Consider the following 15656-nt stretch of genomic DNA (forward strand, 5'->3'; position numbering starts at 1 on the left):
GATTAGCAGACAAGAATTTTAAAGCAGATTTTATAACTATGCTCAATGCTGTGAAGTAAAATATGTTCCTAATGATCAAAGAAGTGGAGAAATAGAAACTTAAAAAAAGAGAAACATAAAATCTAAAATTTTAAGAAAAACACAACATTTGAAATAAATTCACTGTATGGGCTTACAGCAGTTTAAAGATTACAGCAGAGTCAGTTAACTGGGAGATTTGTCAATAGAAATTACTGAACTGAAGAGCACAGGCAAAAAATTAGAAAAAATGAACAGAACTTCAAAGACCTGTGGGACAGTGTCGAAAGGTCGAAGGTATATGGAATTGGAATTACAAAGACAGTAAGACAAAAAATGTATTTCCAGAAATAATGGTTAGAATCCTTCTGAAGTTAGTGAAAGGTAAGAGATTCAAAAAGCTCAGAGAACTCCAAGTAGGATAAATACAAAGAAAATCTCACCTACACACAGTATAGTCTGAAAATCAAAGTCTATCAGTCTGGGTTCAAGCAGAAAAGCAGAAACACTGTGTGTGTGTGTGTGTGTGTGTGTGTGAGAGAGAGAGAGAGAGAGAGAGAGAGAGAGAGAGAGGAAGAGAGAAAGACTGAGGGAGAGAGGAAGAGGAGGGCAGAAAAGAAGGAAGGAGTGAGGGAGGGATGGAGGGGGGTAGGGAGGGAGAGGGAAGGGATTAGGTGATCTGAACTCACTCAGCTGAAGGAGGTGGCTGGCCGTGCAGCATGTGTAAGGCTGTCACCCATGAGTAAGGACATGTGCAGCCTGGCGTCCACAGGGCAGGAGGTGGGAGGGGAGGATGCGTGTCAAGCAGGGAGAAGAACAATGTGAAACCCAGAAGCATGAACAGGAGCCCACGGGACAGACTGAAGCCCATGTCATTTCTTACTGCCTCTGACCTCGATGGTGTGACTCTGCTGCACAAACTGGGGACCTGCATCATGTAGCTGAATACACATGCCAGCCCGCAGTGGGGACAGCTACCCAGGCTGGCAGGGGGGCCGGGAGCAGACAGGCCTGACCACTGCCTCAGGCCCATGAGGTATCTTGCGAGAATCTCACAGGAGAATTCTGGAAAATGTAGCTTAGCCTAGTCAGAGTGATTTATTCTAAAGCCATCACACAGACGAAAATATCTTGGAAGCAGCCGGTGAAACAGGACACATAATTTACAAGGGAACACATGACTGAGTAAGCACTCACTAAACTATCAGCTTACAATTTTACATTCAGTGAAAATCTCCTTCAAGAATGAAAGCAAAATAAAGACGCCATCAGATAGAAGAAAACAAGTTCCTTGCCAGCCGACGTGCACTACACAAAATGAGGGAAGTTCCTGGGGCTGAAGGGGAATGTACCAGAAAGGAACTGGGTCTCCAACGAGTGAAGAGATGGGAGTGCTCGCTCTGCTTCAGACAGCGGCGACAGTGACCTGGTGACCTTATGAACACCCACCCCCATGTACACTTGATAGGGTGAACTGGAACTCAGCAAAACAATTTTATTTTTATTTTTTTAAAAGATTTATTTATTTATTTGACAGAGAGTACAAGCAGATGGAGCGGCAGGCAAAGGGAAAAGCAGGCTTCCCGCTGAGCAGGGAGCCCGATGAGGGGCTAGATCCCAGGACTCTGGGATCATGACCTGAGCTGAAGGCAGATGTTTCACTGACCGAGCCACCCAGGGGCCCCAAAACAATTTTTTTTTTAATTATAAAAAAAAAGAATGAAGAGTTGAAAGGGTAAACATGGAAAAAAAATAATAAGTACTAAAAGTTCTAACTTAGCATGTGGACAGAGGTGAAGGCTGATATTCAAATAGGAACACAGAAGTTTAAGGAAGGAACCAAAGACTTAAAATTAAGACAGCAAGGTGTGGAAGATCCCCATGGGCCCTTTCCCCTGAGGCAACATCTCATTTAGGCCTCTCTCTGCTCCTCCCACTCGTACTAAAATAAAATTACTCATTTAAACATTTGCCATTTCACTGAAACAAATACCAAACCAGTGGCCAAAGTAAACTATGAAGTACCTAAATTACTCTCTAAAAGCAAGTTTTCTCTTCTTTTCTGAAGGAAACCTCTGGAAAATAAGTACGAATGTGATAAGTAGAAGGTAGATCAAAATGGGGTAAAATCTTAATAAGATCAAAATGAGCTACAGATTCCAAATCAATCTTCCCTAAAAGCCTCTTTCTTGGTCTTCGCTGTTTTGTAGTATTATTTTTTCCTTACAAAGAATAAAGCTTCATCAGTCTGCATAAACTTCTGGAATCTTCTGCCTCAGCAGGGCCCCTACCCACTGGCTGGCACTCCTGCCCTGTCCCCTCTAAGAAGGCAGGACTCCTGCGATAAAACTGGGGCCTTCAGGCAGGAACTACCTCAGCTTTCTGGACCAAATATTTACAAAAACATTTGCTTCAGTGGGCATTCTCATTTCTCTCCCATCAGTGACACTACAACGGTGTCCCACGGCTTCCTCTTCTGTAAAGACTAATCCCTTCGGCTAGCCTTCACAGATCTTGCTTTTTGCTTATGTCTTACTTTTCCCTGTATTTATCATCATCTCACATCTCACAATCTCTATATTGTACATCTTACTATCTGTATATAAACTTACTTTTTGGCTATGTATCTCCACTTCCAGAGCCCTGATTGGATTTTTCCCCAGGTACATGAGCAACATGAAAGCAAACACACATCTAATCCATTCTGTGGGCTGTTTCCCATTTTGCTCTCACTCCCTCCTTCCATTTTCTCGAGGAGCCTACGCTTGGTGCTTCCATTTCTTTCCCCTCCCACTTCACTTACAAAATTTAAAAAAGAACTATTTTGAGCATAAAGGAAAGAGTGGAAAATAAGATAAATGACAACCAGATCTACCTAACAGATGTTAACATTTTGTCATATGTACTTTGAAACTTTTGTTTTTTTTTTAAGATATAAAACATGGAGATGCAGCTAATACCTATTGCTTTCTCCTCACTAATACTCACCCATTTTTAATCCCCCAAATTAGAATTATATATGATTCAAGCAAATATTGTGGTGCTGTTCCTCTGTATCATTTGCATACAAGTGCTTTTACTTCTTGCCCATAGATAGGCTATTACAGACATAATTTTCTTTAGTTCATTTTCAGCTGTAATAATGGTATCATTCCCTAAGTATCTTATGTAACTTGATTTTTTATGTTCATGTATTTTTGAGATTTACCAATAAATACTTATAAATAAATTTACCAATTGATATTTATAAATCCATATTCATTTTTTATTCAGTATAGTAGTCCACTGTAAGAATAAGACAAAATGTAATTACTACATATTCCATCATCAAAGATCTGTTAAGTTTTTTTTCCTTTAAAAATCACACACGACTTATTTCTTTTTCTTATCTTATTTTTATTACCTTATCTTACTAGCACCTGGGTGGCTCAGTTGGTTAAGCGTCTGACTTGGTTTCGGCTCAGGGTTGTGGGATCGAGCCCAGCATCGGGTCACCTGCTCAGTTGGGAATCTGCTTGAAGATTCTCCCTCTCCTTCTGCCCCTTCTCTCTCTCTCTCTCAAATAAAGTAAATAAAATCTTTAAAAAACAATTTCAAAAAACTGCCACAAATGTGATATTGATAGGTATCATTTTCCTTACATTTAAAGAAAATATTTGTAATATCCAACCATTAAGTATAATGTTTGTAGAAAAAATTTTGATAAAAACTTATTTAAAGAAGGTCATTTTACTTCGAGGTTACTGAATATATATCTTTAAAAATATATCTTTAAAAATCACAAATGGGGGCGCCTGGTTGACTCAGTCGTTAAGCATCTGCCTTCAGCTCAGGTCATGATCCCGGGGTCCTGGGTTCGAGCCCCGCATCGGGCTCCCTGCTCAGTGGGAAGCCTGCTTCTCCCTCTCCCTCTCCCCCTGCTTGTGTTCCTTCTCTCACTATCACTCTCTCTCTCTAATAAATAAATAAAATCTTTAAAAAGAAATCACGAATGGTTTCTACTTTCATTTTCATGAAAAGATTTTCATTTTTTTTTTTAATTCTCTACAAAGATTGAGATGGTCATGTGGATTTCTTCCTTAATCTCTAAATGTGATGAATGACATTAAATTTTTCTAATCTAATCATATTTCTAGAACAAATCTAACATGGATATAAGAACATAAATATTGTTATGCATTGTTAGAAATAACTGCTCAATATTTTACTTAGAATATTTAAATCTATGTTCACAAGTGGCCTATAATTTTTTTTCTTGTAAGAGTCTTCTCAAGGTTACCAAAGATTATAAAGTAAGTTTGAGAAGTACATAACCCTCTTTCTTTCTTAGGAGCAGCTTGTATAATATCTTTTTAATGATAGGGATTATCTTCTCTTTGGGTGTTTGATGGAGATTACCTGAAAAACTCATCTGGACTTGTACTGGTGTTTTTGTATTGGGGTGAAAACACTGGAACTGGAGAGGTGACAGATTTTATACTAATTTAACAATGAAATGTTTTCACATTTTTCTTGAGTCAGCTAATAATTTATAGTTTGCTTAAAATTATCCATTACCTCTCTTTTTTAATAAACAGTATAAAAATTATTTGTGGTAGTTGCATTACATTTTCATTTCTATATTCTGCATCTCATTTTAATTCCTAATATTTTTCTTGATTAATTTTGAGATTTGTCTACTTCACTAGTCTCTTTCTTATATAACTGCATTTTCTTGATCCTTTCAAACGTTTGCTTTCTATTTCATTCATTTGTACTTTTACATTTACTTGGTGCTTCTACTCTCTCTCACCATAATTATTCTGTTGTTGAATTTCCTCCCCTAATTTGATTTGGAAACTTGGCTAATGTTGGATCTTTCCGTTTTGTTTGCCCGCCCCCAACCCCATACAAATATTTAGGAACTGCCTTGACTGCGTCTCACAAATTTCACTGCCATTCAACTCCAATATTTTCTGATTTCCAATGCAGCTACTTCGTAATCCGTGACTTATATTCAAGTTTATCTTAAAGATGTCAAACATTTGTGGTTTAGAGAAGTCTTTCTTTGTTGATTACTCCTAGTTTTATTGCAATTTTATTGATCACAGAAAATGGTCTGAGTTATATGGCTCCTTTGTTTTCTATTGAGGTTTGACTTGATGCCTTAAAAGACATGCATGTTCTAAGCTACAGACCAATATCCCCATGAGCACTGGTGCAAAAATTCTTAACGAAATATAAGCAAGATGAACCTGGGAGCATATTACACAGGTTGCACACATGACCGTGTTCATAAGGATTGCATGGACTCTGTATCACTGTGATGGGGACTGTCGTCTTAATAGTAAGTCACCAAGCCACAAACATGGGGTGTCTCTCCCTTTACTCATGTCTTCTTTCATCTATTTCAGCAATGTTGTATACTTGGCAGCATGTAACTTGCACCCCTGTGATTCTACTTATTCTTAAGTATTTTATTCTTTTTGATGCTACTGTGAATGGAATTTTCTTAATTTGCTTTCCAGATTGTTCATAGCATAATATATACAAATATAAAGTATTTTTTGTGTTGATTTCATATCCTGCAACTTTGCTGAATATGTTTATTAGCTTTAGAGGTTGTGTGTGTGTGTGTGTGCACGCGCGTGTGTGCGCGTGTGTGCTCCTTGGGGTTTTCTGTATCTGTGAAGAGAGGGAGTTGTACTACTTCCTTCCAATTTGATTGCTTTTAATTTCTGTTCTAATTGCCCTGACTACAACTTCCAGTGTTAATGTTGAACAGAAGTGTCACAAGTAGACATCCTTGTTCTCTTTCTTACCTCAGGTGAAAAGCTTTCAGTCCTTCCACACCAAGTGTGGTATCAGCTGTGGGTTTATCTATGGCCTTTATCATGTTGAACAAGTTTCCTTCTATTCCTAGTTTTCTGAGTTTTTTTGTTTGTTTTTATAAATCAGCAAAGGGTGTGGAATTTTGTCAAATGCTTTTTCTGCAGCAATTGAGATGATTATGTGGGTTTCTTTTCTTTATTAATGTGGGGTATTTCATTGATTAATTTTAGTCTGTTGAACTGTCTTTGCATTCCTGGGATAAAACTCACTTGATCATGGTATACAATCCTTTTAATATGCTACTAATTGGTCTGTTAAGAGCTTATTGAGGAATTTTGTATCTACGTTAGTTACAGATGTTGGTCTGTAGTCTTCTTTTCTTGTAATGTCTTTGTGTGGCTTTGGAATTGGGGTAATGCTGGCCTCATAGAAAGAGTTAAAGAGTATTTACTCCCTTGATTTCTTGCAAGAGTTTGGGAAGAAGTGGTGGTATTTCTTCTCTAAATATTTGATAGAATTCTCCAGTGAAGCCATCTGGGACTTTTTTGATTACTGATTTAATTGCCTTATTAGTTAAAGCCAATTTCTTCTTGAGTCATTTTGGTAGTTTGTACATTTTTAGGAATTTTTCCATTTCATATAGGTTATCCATTTTTACATGTACATCTGTTCAGAGTATTCTTTTATAATCCTTTTTTATTTCTATAAAGTCAGTAGTAATGTCCCTATTTCATTTGTGATTTTAGTAGTTGATTTTTTCCTTAGTGACTCTTACTGAAAGTTTGTTAATTTTGTAGATATTTGTAAACAATCTTTTTAAAAAATTTTCCCTATTGTTTTTCTAGTCTCTTTTTCATTCATCTCTAATCTTTATGCCAAAAATTGGCTAACCTAGATGAAATGATGAGGAGGTAAATTCATTAAGAAGATATAAAATCTTAAATTTTGGAGCACCTACAAGCAGAACTTTAAGATTAAAATAAAGCAAAGGTGATAGAACTAAAAGAGCAATAGTCAAAGCCACAATTACCATTGAGGATTTTCTTCTTTCTTTCTTAGTAACTGATAAAAAGTGAGCCCTTAAACATTCAGTAAGGATGTAGTAGGCTTAACACTATTGATTCACCTGACTTAACTGACATTTACAGAACACTGTATATAACAAGAGAATACATATTCTTTGCAAATGTACATGAAACATTCATCAATATAACCCATATTTCATAAAACAAATCTCAAAAAATTTAGAAGATTAAAATATAAAAAGTATGTTCTTTAAGAACAACAGAATTAAACTAGAGATTAAAACAGAAAGATAGGTGAAAAATCTCCAAATATTGTCAAACAATACACTTCAATAACCCATGTGGTCAAAGAAGAAATCAGAGGGAAAATTAGAAAGCATTTTGAAACAAATAGTAAGTCACAATATGACATGACAAAACTTATAGGCTGTGCTCAGAGCTAGAGTTGCTTAGAAGTAAACATATAGCACTACAAGGACATATTAGAAAAGAAGAAAAGATTCAAATCTAAGTTTTCAACTTAATAAACCAGAAAAAGAAGAACTAATTTAAAAAGTAAGCTAAAAGAAATAGAAAAAAAATCAAGACAATAAATGATCAACTGAATGTCAACTAATTCAAGTTAGATAAAAATTTTAGATTCCTAAAAACACATACAAGCTACCAAATTTCAGTCAAAAGAAAGAGATAACTACAAGTGTCCTATATCCATTAGAGATAGAATTTCTTTACTCTGGGTTCAGATGGATTTACAGGACATTCTATCAAACATTTAAAGGAGAAACATATCAATTCTATGCAAAAACTTTCATAAAATAAAAGAGAAGGAAATACCACTCATTTTTGGTGTCTAGCATTATCCTGATTCTAAAACCAGATGGCTAATATGTTAAAAAAAAGTATAGCCTACTATTTCTTATTATATGCAAAATTCTTGACAAAATACTAACAAAAGAAATTAAGCAGTATATAAAAAATATATACCACGATTGGAGTTAATTTGAGGTATGCAGCATAGATGTAATATTAAAAAATCAATGTGATTCACCATATTTACAAACTAAAACAGAAATACCATGACTGTGTCAATGAATGCAGAAATTCTGACAAAATCCAGCATCCATTCATAATAAAAAATGTTCAGAAAACAGGAATACTGGAAAGTGTTGTCAATCTAAGAGATGGTGTACATGAAAAAACCTACAGCTTAATATCATAGTAACTGGGGGATATGTGAATGCTATAATAATTAAATGTCTGCTCTCACCATTTCTATATGACATTGTTCTGGTGATCCTAATCAAGTGCAATAATGTAAGAAAAATAAATAAAAGGCATACAAATTGAAATATCTCCTAAAAAAACGGTATTAGCATTAGCAAGTAAGTTTAGCCTGATAAACACATAAAATCTCTACTAAAAATCTATTTACCTCCATTTCTTCAGTTTCTTTTACCCAGTACATAATGTCTGACTTTCAACAGAAAATTACAAGGCATACTAAAAGATCAAAAACATAGTTTCACAATAAAGAGCAAGCACCAGAACCAGCCTCAGATATGGCAGAAATTATCAGACCGGGAATTTAATTCATCTATGAAAATATAGTAAGGGGTTTTTAATGGAAAAACTGCACTACATGCAAGAACATATGGGCAGTATAAGTAAAGAAATGGAATTCTGTAAGAAAGAATAGAAAGGAAATGCTAGAAATGAAAAAACACCATCACAGAAATTAAGAATGCCTTTGATGAGCTCATTAATCATCAGGGCATGGCCAAGGAAAGAATCAGTAAGCTTGAAGAAATGTTAACAGGAACTGCCAGAACTGAGATGGAAAGAGAAATAAGAATTGTGAAACAATGATAAAAGGTATATGTAATGGGAATATAAGAAGGAAGACAGAGAAAGCAGAAGAAATATGTGAAGCAATAATGACTGAGCCATTTTCCAAAATTAGTGCTAGCCACCAAAACATAGCTCCTAATTTCAGAGAATATGACTCAACATAAAGAGTCCAAAATCTACACCTAACCATATCATATTCAAATTGCAGAAAATCAAAGACAAGAATAAAATTTTAAGAAGACACACACACACACACACACACACACACACAATCAAAAACCTTATCTATAGACGTTCAAAGACAAGAATTACATATGGATTTCTCTTCAGTAACCATGCAAATAAGGAAAAAAAAATGGAATAAAATACTTAGTGTTGAAAGACAAACCACTGACCTAGAATTCTGTATCCAGCAAGGTTATCTTTCAAAAATAAGGAATAATAAAGACTTTCCTAGACAAACAAAAATTGAGGCAATCTGTCACCAGTAAGCCCACCTTGCAAAAAGTGTAAAAAAAAAAAAAGTTCAGGGGCGCCTGGTGGCCCAGTTAGTTAAGCACCTGACTTCAGCTCAGGTCATGATCTCAGGATCCTGGGATAGAGCCCCGCATCCACTCCACGCTCAGCAGGGAGTCAGCCTGTCCCTCTCCCACTGCCCCTCCCCCTGCTCATGCTCTCCCAGTCTCTCCCTCAAATAAATAAAATCTTTTAAAAAAAAGTTCATCAGAAAGAAAATGATAAAAACTTAGTTCTACAGGAAAGAAAGGAGGAACGCTAGAAAAGGAACCAACAAAGGTAAAATAAAATCTTTTTTTTTCTCATCCTTAACTGATCTAAGATGGAACAGTTTGTTCAAAATAATAATGCAACAATATGTACAATAATTATAGCTTACGGATGAGTGAAATTAATGAGCAATATTACTTGGGACAGGAAGGAGGAATTAGGAATACTGCTTTAAGGTACTTGTACCATCTGTGAAATGGTGGAGTATTATCTGAAAAAGGACTTGACTTAGTTGTAAATATATACTGCAAACTTAAAGGAAAGCACCAAGACAGTTTAAAAAGTATAAATGATATGCTAAGAGAGGAGGAAAAAATGCAGCCTTAGAAAATGCTCAGTTAAAACCAGGGATGTCAGAAAAAGAGTGGAACGCACAAAAATATACAAAGAACAGGACAATTAATAGACAGCAGTAACAGATATGGCAGATATTACTCCAACTATGGCAATAATCACTTTAAATTTCAACGGCCTAAAAATACCAACGAAAAGACAATGACTGGCAGAGTGTGTAAAAAAACAAGAACCAACCATGAATTACTTAGAAGAAATCCACTTTAAATGTAAAGACACCGAGAGATTAAAAGAAAGGGGATGGAGGAAGACATACCATGCTAACACTTAGCAAAAGAAAGCTGGAGTAGTTATACTAATTTCAAACAGAGCAGATTTCAGAGTAAGGAAAATTATCACAGATAAAGAGGGACATTACATAATGATAAGGTAGCAAAATCTCCAATAAGATATAAGAATCATTAATGTGTATGCATCCTAACAACAGAGTATCAAAATACAATAGACAAAAACTGATAGAGCTGCAAGGAGAAGCAGATTAACTTCCTATTCCACTTGGAGACTTCAACATCCCTCTGTCAGTAACTGATACATCTGGTAGGCAGAAAATTAGTAAGGACATCAATGAACTGAAAAGCACCATTCGTCAACTGGATCCAACTGACATTTACAGACTACTTTATCCCAAGACAGCAGAATACACATTCTTCTCAAGCTCACAGGCCATTCACCAAGACAGACCACATTCTATGCCTTAAAACACACCTTAACAAATTTAAAAGAACAGACATTCAAGGGAACGTTCTCAGACCACAGTGGAATTAAATTGGAAATCAGTAAGAGAAAGATAGCTCAAAACCCCCAAATACTTATTATTTAAATAATAATACATATAAATAACACAAGTCAAAAAGGAAGTCTCAGGAAAAAATTTTAAATATTTTGAACTAAATGAAAATGAAAATACAACTTATCAAAGATTTGTGGGATGCAGTGAAAACAGAAAATTAAGGGAAAATTTATTGCACTGATTGCATTCATTAGAAAGGAAAGATCTGAAGTTATAATCTAAGCTTCCAGCTTAGAAAACTAGAAATAGAAGAGCAAATAAAATCTGTGATAAGGGAAAGAAATAAAAATCAGAGCAGAAATCAATGAAACTGAAAACAAAATTGAAGAAGAAAAATCAACAAAACCACAAGCTGCCTCCTGCCAGTAAACCTCTGCCACACTGAGCAAGAAATTGTATTTCTAAGAAGTCCCCTGGCATTTCTCATAGCGTTTTGTGCTTGTGGATGCTGCTATTTGGTGCAGGTTGTTCATTATGCCAAAAATGACCTTTCACATTTCATATTTATGTACTGAAATCAACTTAGCCCAAAATTATTGTTATTATTGTTGTCTGTTTACTTTTTATAACATTTGACTGCTAAATCTCTGTTCATACTCATTTTTTCCACTTTTCTGTACAATTTTCAGGTGAGATTCTTGTAAGGAACATCTCGTTATATTTTGTTCTTAAGCCAATTTGAGGGATTTTAAAACTGGCCATTTGCATTCCATGCCATAACTAACATCTGGACAGCTGTCTTCTTTTATATCCTCAGTACAAAGCCTCATGATCAATGGAAGACAGTAATTTTAATGTAAAACCATAAGAGTGTTTGGTAGATATTTGGAGCTCATCTTTCTTTGATCCCAACTTTAAAAATGGGCCATCTTTTGAGCAGGGAAGGAGCATTATCACTGTGAAACTCCAAGAGGCATACTGTTGCCAACGATCTGTCTTCTCTGTTAGCGTCCATGTTATACTTGACCTTGCTTCACTGACGAACATCACAGAGATCACTAACATCTGCGTAACTGCCACAGTCACCAAACTCATCAAGAGGAATTTTTCAGGCAGAAAATAAGAGTCAGATTCAGTCAGAAAAGTGTCCCTGTAACTTTTACATGATTCTTCACAAGGGACTCTGATACACCTTATAAAAATGTGTCCTCAAACCAACTTCCATTCCTGACTGTGGGTATTTTCCAACACTCAGGCCTGGCTCTCAGTGTCCTCACACCCCCCTCTGTCCTGGATATATATACATATATATATATATATATATATATATTTTTTTTTTTTTTTTTTTGACAGAGAGAGAGAGGTAGAGAGAGAGAGCACAAATAGTCAGAGTGGTAGGCAGAGGGAGAGGGAGAAGCAGACTCCCTGCTGAGCAGGGAGCCCGACACGGGGCCCAATCCCAGGACCCCGGGATCACGACCTGAGCCGAAGGCAGACACTTAACTGACAGAGCCACCCAGGCGCCCTGTCCCAACTCTCTTTTTCTTTCTCATTGATTTTCTCATCCTTCCCCTGCTCACAGGGGAAATCCACTCCCACAACCCTCGTTTAACTGAGTTCCCAGATAGCCATATCCATTTCTGTTCTCACTTCCAGTGCTAGTCCTGTATTTCTAGTGCACGGGTAACTGCATTTGGAATTAAATATTATCATCACCACACAGTCTCTCCATGAGGTTCTTTTCCGAGCTCCTGCCTAAAACTTTATACCAACAAAAGCTGAAAGGGTCCGATCGTGTTATGTCAGTTCCCTACTTGAGGAGCTCTTGTTCTGGTAAGGAGGTACATCAAGCAAACAGGAACTAACCTTGCGGGAAACTACACCAAATCAACAGGTGCCCTGCTCCATTTTTCGCATCCAGTTTCAATCCACCCTGAGCTGTGGGTCCTTCCCATTCAGCAGATCTTCATTAATTTATCCCTATTTGATTTATTCTCACATTGGCCTCCGCTTCTGAAATGTCACATTCCCATCATTTCCTTATCTTGTGTTTCCTTCAAACCCATTCTTTTTCCGTGAATCTTTCCAAGCCCAGGAATCATGTCTGAGAAGTGGAGCTAAGTAAACAAGTCTTAGAATAAAGGCTGAAGAGAAGCAACAAACCAAAAAACTAGATACCAGATGGAAGCAAGGATCTACATAAAGGAATGGAGAATGCTAAAAGTGTAAATACATAATTTTAGTCACATTAAAATATAACTGCCAAGAGCAAAATATAGTTCTCACGTGCTAGGACGCTGATACCATGTGAAAGTAAAATGACAGCATAAAGAGCGGAAGAGGAAACAACTGGGCTGTGAATGTGGCGTGGATCTAATATTAATTAAAGGCAATCTGTGAGAAGTTAAACATGTATATGGCAAACTCTAGAAACTTCAAAACGATAAAAAGATGTATAGCTAATAAAACAAGAGACAAAATAAAACAGAATCATAAAATATTCAATAAACCCCAAAGCAGGTAGACAAAGTTAAAGAAAGTAACAGATAAAAAAAAAATCGAGCCAAAACAAATCCCAAGATGGTAGATTTAAACCCAACTATGTCAATACTTGCATTAAATGAAACTGGGCTTCGGAGTCCATTTAAAAATCATATATTATCTAATGAATAAGAAAAAAGGAGGCACAGTATGGTGGCCAGGGCAGCCCATGTCTTCCTGCTCCTGCTCCTGCTGTGGGGCTAGATCACCTGACACTGTCCAGCTGGGATTAAGTCTGCCTGGTGCCACCTGTCTCTACAACGCCCTCCAAGAAACCAGAGTCAGGGTGTGGGCAGCAAAAAGATGAAGCAGAAAAAGAAAGAGAAAATTATTGAACATAAATTATTTTTTTGAGAGAGAGTGTGCAAGCAGTGGGGGAGGGGGCAGAGAGAGAGGGAATGAGAATCTCAGGCAGACTCCATGCTCAGCGTGGAGCCCAATGTGGGGCTCAATCTCATGACCATGAGATCATGACCTGAGTCAAAATCAAGAGTCCGACACTTAACCAACTGAGCGACCCGGGCGCCCCTAAAATTTTTGATCTAAAGAATAATAAAGGGGCAAAACAACATAAGTTTATCAAAGCTGTCAGTCATCAAGTTCAATTTAGTCAACAAAATCTATGTCACATAGCATAAAGTGAAGCTGAAAAGAAACTGAAGGAAGATGACAAGAAGAAAGAATTGCAAGAGCTAAATGAGCTATTCAAACCTGTACTTTTGCTCCAAAAGTAAGTAAAGGTGCAGACCTGAATCCATGGTATGTGTGCTCTTCAAGAAAGGGCAGTGAACTAGGGGAGGTAATTGTTAAGTTGTCTCATGACTTGACTCTGGGGAGAAAATGTGATGCAAGAGGTAAAGAACTTGAAAAAGATACTGTGGATAATTGAGATGAGAGGAAACTGGAAACAGTGAACATAAAGCATGGTGCTGTAGAAAAGAGAAACCCTCAAACAGTGTGCAAACATTTTCTTAAAGCTTTTGCAAACAACAAATATGGCTGGTTTTGGGTATGCCCTGGAGGGGATGATACTTGTATGCATCATTGTGCATTTCCTCCTGGATTTGTGTTGAAGAAAGATATAAAGAAGGAAGAGAAAGAAAACGAAATTTCATAAGGTCTAATTGCAAGAGAGCGTTCTGCCCTAGGTTCAAATGATACCAAAATCACCCTAGAATCTTTGTGTGCATGAGAGGAAAGGAAAAGACAAGAAAACACTGAACAAACTTGAGCAAGATAAGGAAGGAAGGAAAGCAGCCTTTAAAGCAGAGAAAGCACTGGTGATCAGTGGTCATGAGGTGTTGGAATTTCGTCCTACTCTGGTTGATGAGCATGAGGAAGCAGATGGTACCTGTGACACCCAGGCAACAGGTGAAGAGGGGATGATTCAGTGCACACAAACCAAGCAGATTTAAGTCCGTACATCCCAAGAGGTGTAGATGAGAGAGGCGGTACTGTAGCCAGTCCTGAAAGCTTCAGCACACGTATTTCAAGAAAACAATAAAGCGAAGCTTCCAGAGGTAGGGGGCTGAAGTGGTGAAGGAAGTTATCTGGAAACAGCACAACGAAGGGGAGGGACAGGAAAATGGAGCTAGGGGTGCTGTTCCCATTGATGAAAATCTCTGTACTGCTGAAGATTCAGATAAACTAGAAGAGTTAAACACAGTGGAGTCAGAAGAACGACACGAAACATGTCAATGAAAACAGTAAGCCAGTTCAGCAGGAGTTGAAATTGACTACATTTTTCCCACGCAGAATTCTTCAACAGGGTGCTTCTTCCCCATGCTTGTTCTGAAAGGCTTAACCTCCCTCCAAAAAGGAGCACATTCCCTAAGTCTTGTCTCCTGACTTTGTCTACATCTCATGGTAAGTTCAGAGTAGTTGATGGTAAATTGAAAATACAATGGTCATCGCATAAAATGATTGTTGTAACTGTCCACTCACATAGGAAGTTAGGAAGTACAACTGCTTTTCCAGTTTTTTATTTTCATTGGGCATGTGTGATTACAAGGACAATATAAATTTAAAACACCCTGAATTTATGCCATTTTTAAGGAATGATTTCACTTCCTTAGAATTTTTATGTTTAACACATGTCTAAAATATGAACGCTATACTTCATAAAAGAACTGCACATGCAATTCGGTATTGTTTACCTTTGGGCGATGAGATGGACATTTAAAATGGAACTTCTCTAATCTGACAAGATCAGCTGGAATGCTCTGTTTTAAACTTTTCCCTCTTCTTTTTTTGCCACGAAGTTGTAAATAAAGACTGTTATACACATGAAAATACACACACACACACACAAATCAACTACATGATGCCTAAAAGAAAACCCACTTAAATGTAATGACATAGGTTAAAAGTAACACAATGGAAATGATAAATACAATTTAAAAAAAAAAGCTGGAGGACTTATATTAATACCAGACAAAGCAGATTTTAAAACAAAGATTACTGCTATGGGTATAGGGGAACACTCATGATGATAAATGAGTAAATTCACCAAGAAGCTATCACAAACCTAAATGTGTATACAG

At 36.8% G+C, this 15656-nt stretch overlaps 1 protein-coding gene and 1 pseudogene across 4 annotated transcripts in view; one reads left to right on the forward strand and one right to left on the reverse strand.

Moving 5' to 3' along the window:
- AKT3 (AKT serine/threonine kinase 3) overlaps positions 1–15656 on the reverse strand; it is a 316408-nt gene that overhangs the window by 28096 nt on the left and 272656 nt on the right. The gene's annotated exons all lie outside the window — the stretch shown is intronic.
- Positions 13384–14814, forward strand: LOC114215609 (zinc finger CCCH domain-containing protein 15-like; annotated as a pseudogene).

This window comes from Eumetopias jubatus, unplaced genomic scaffold, assembly GCF_037043125.1.
Source record: "Eumetopias jubatus isolate StellerSeaLion01/CBP00866 unplaced genomic scaffold, mEumJub1_p1.0 scaffold_12, whole genome shotgun sequence".
NCBI lineage: Eukaryota > Metazoa > Chordata > Mammalia > Carnivora > Otariidae > Eumetopias > Eumetopias jubatus.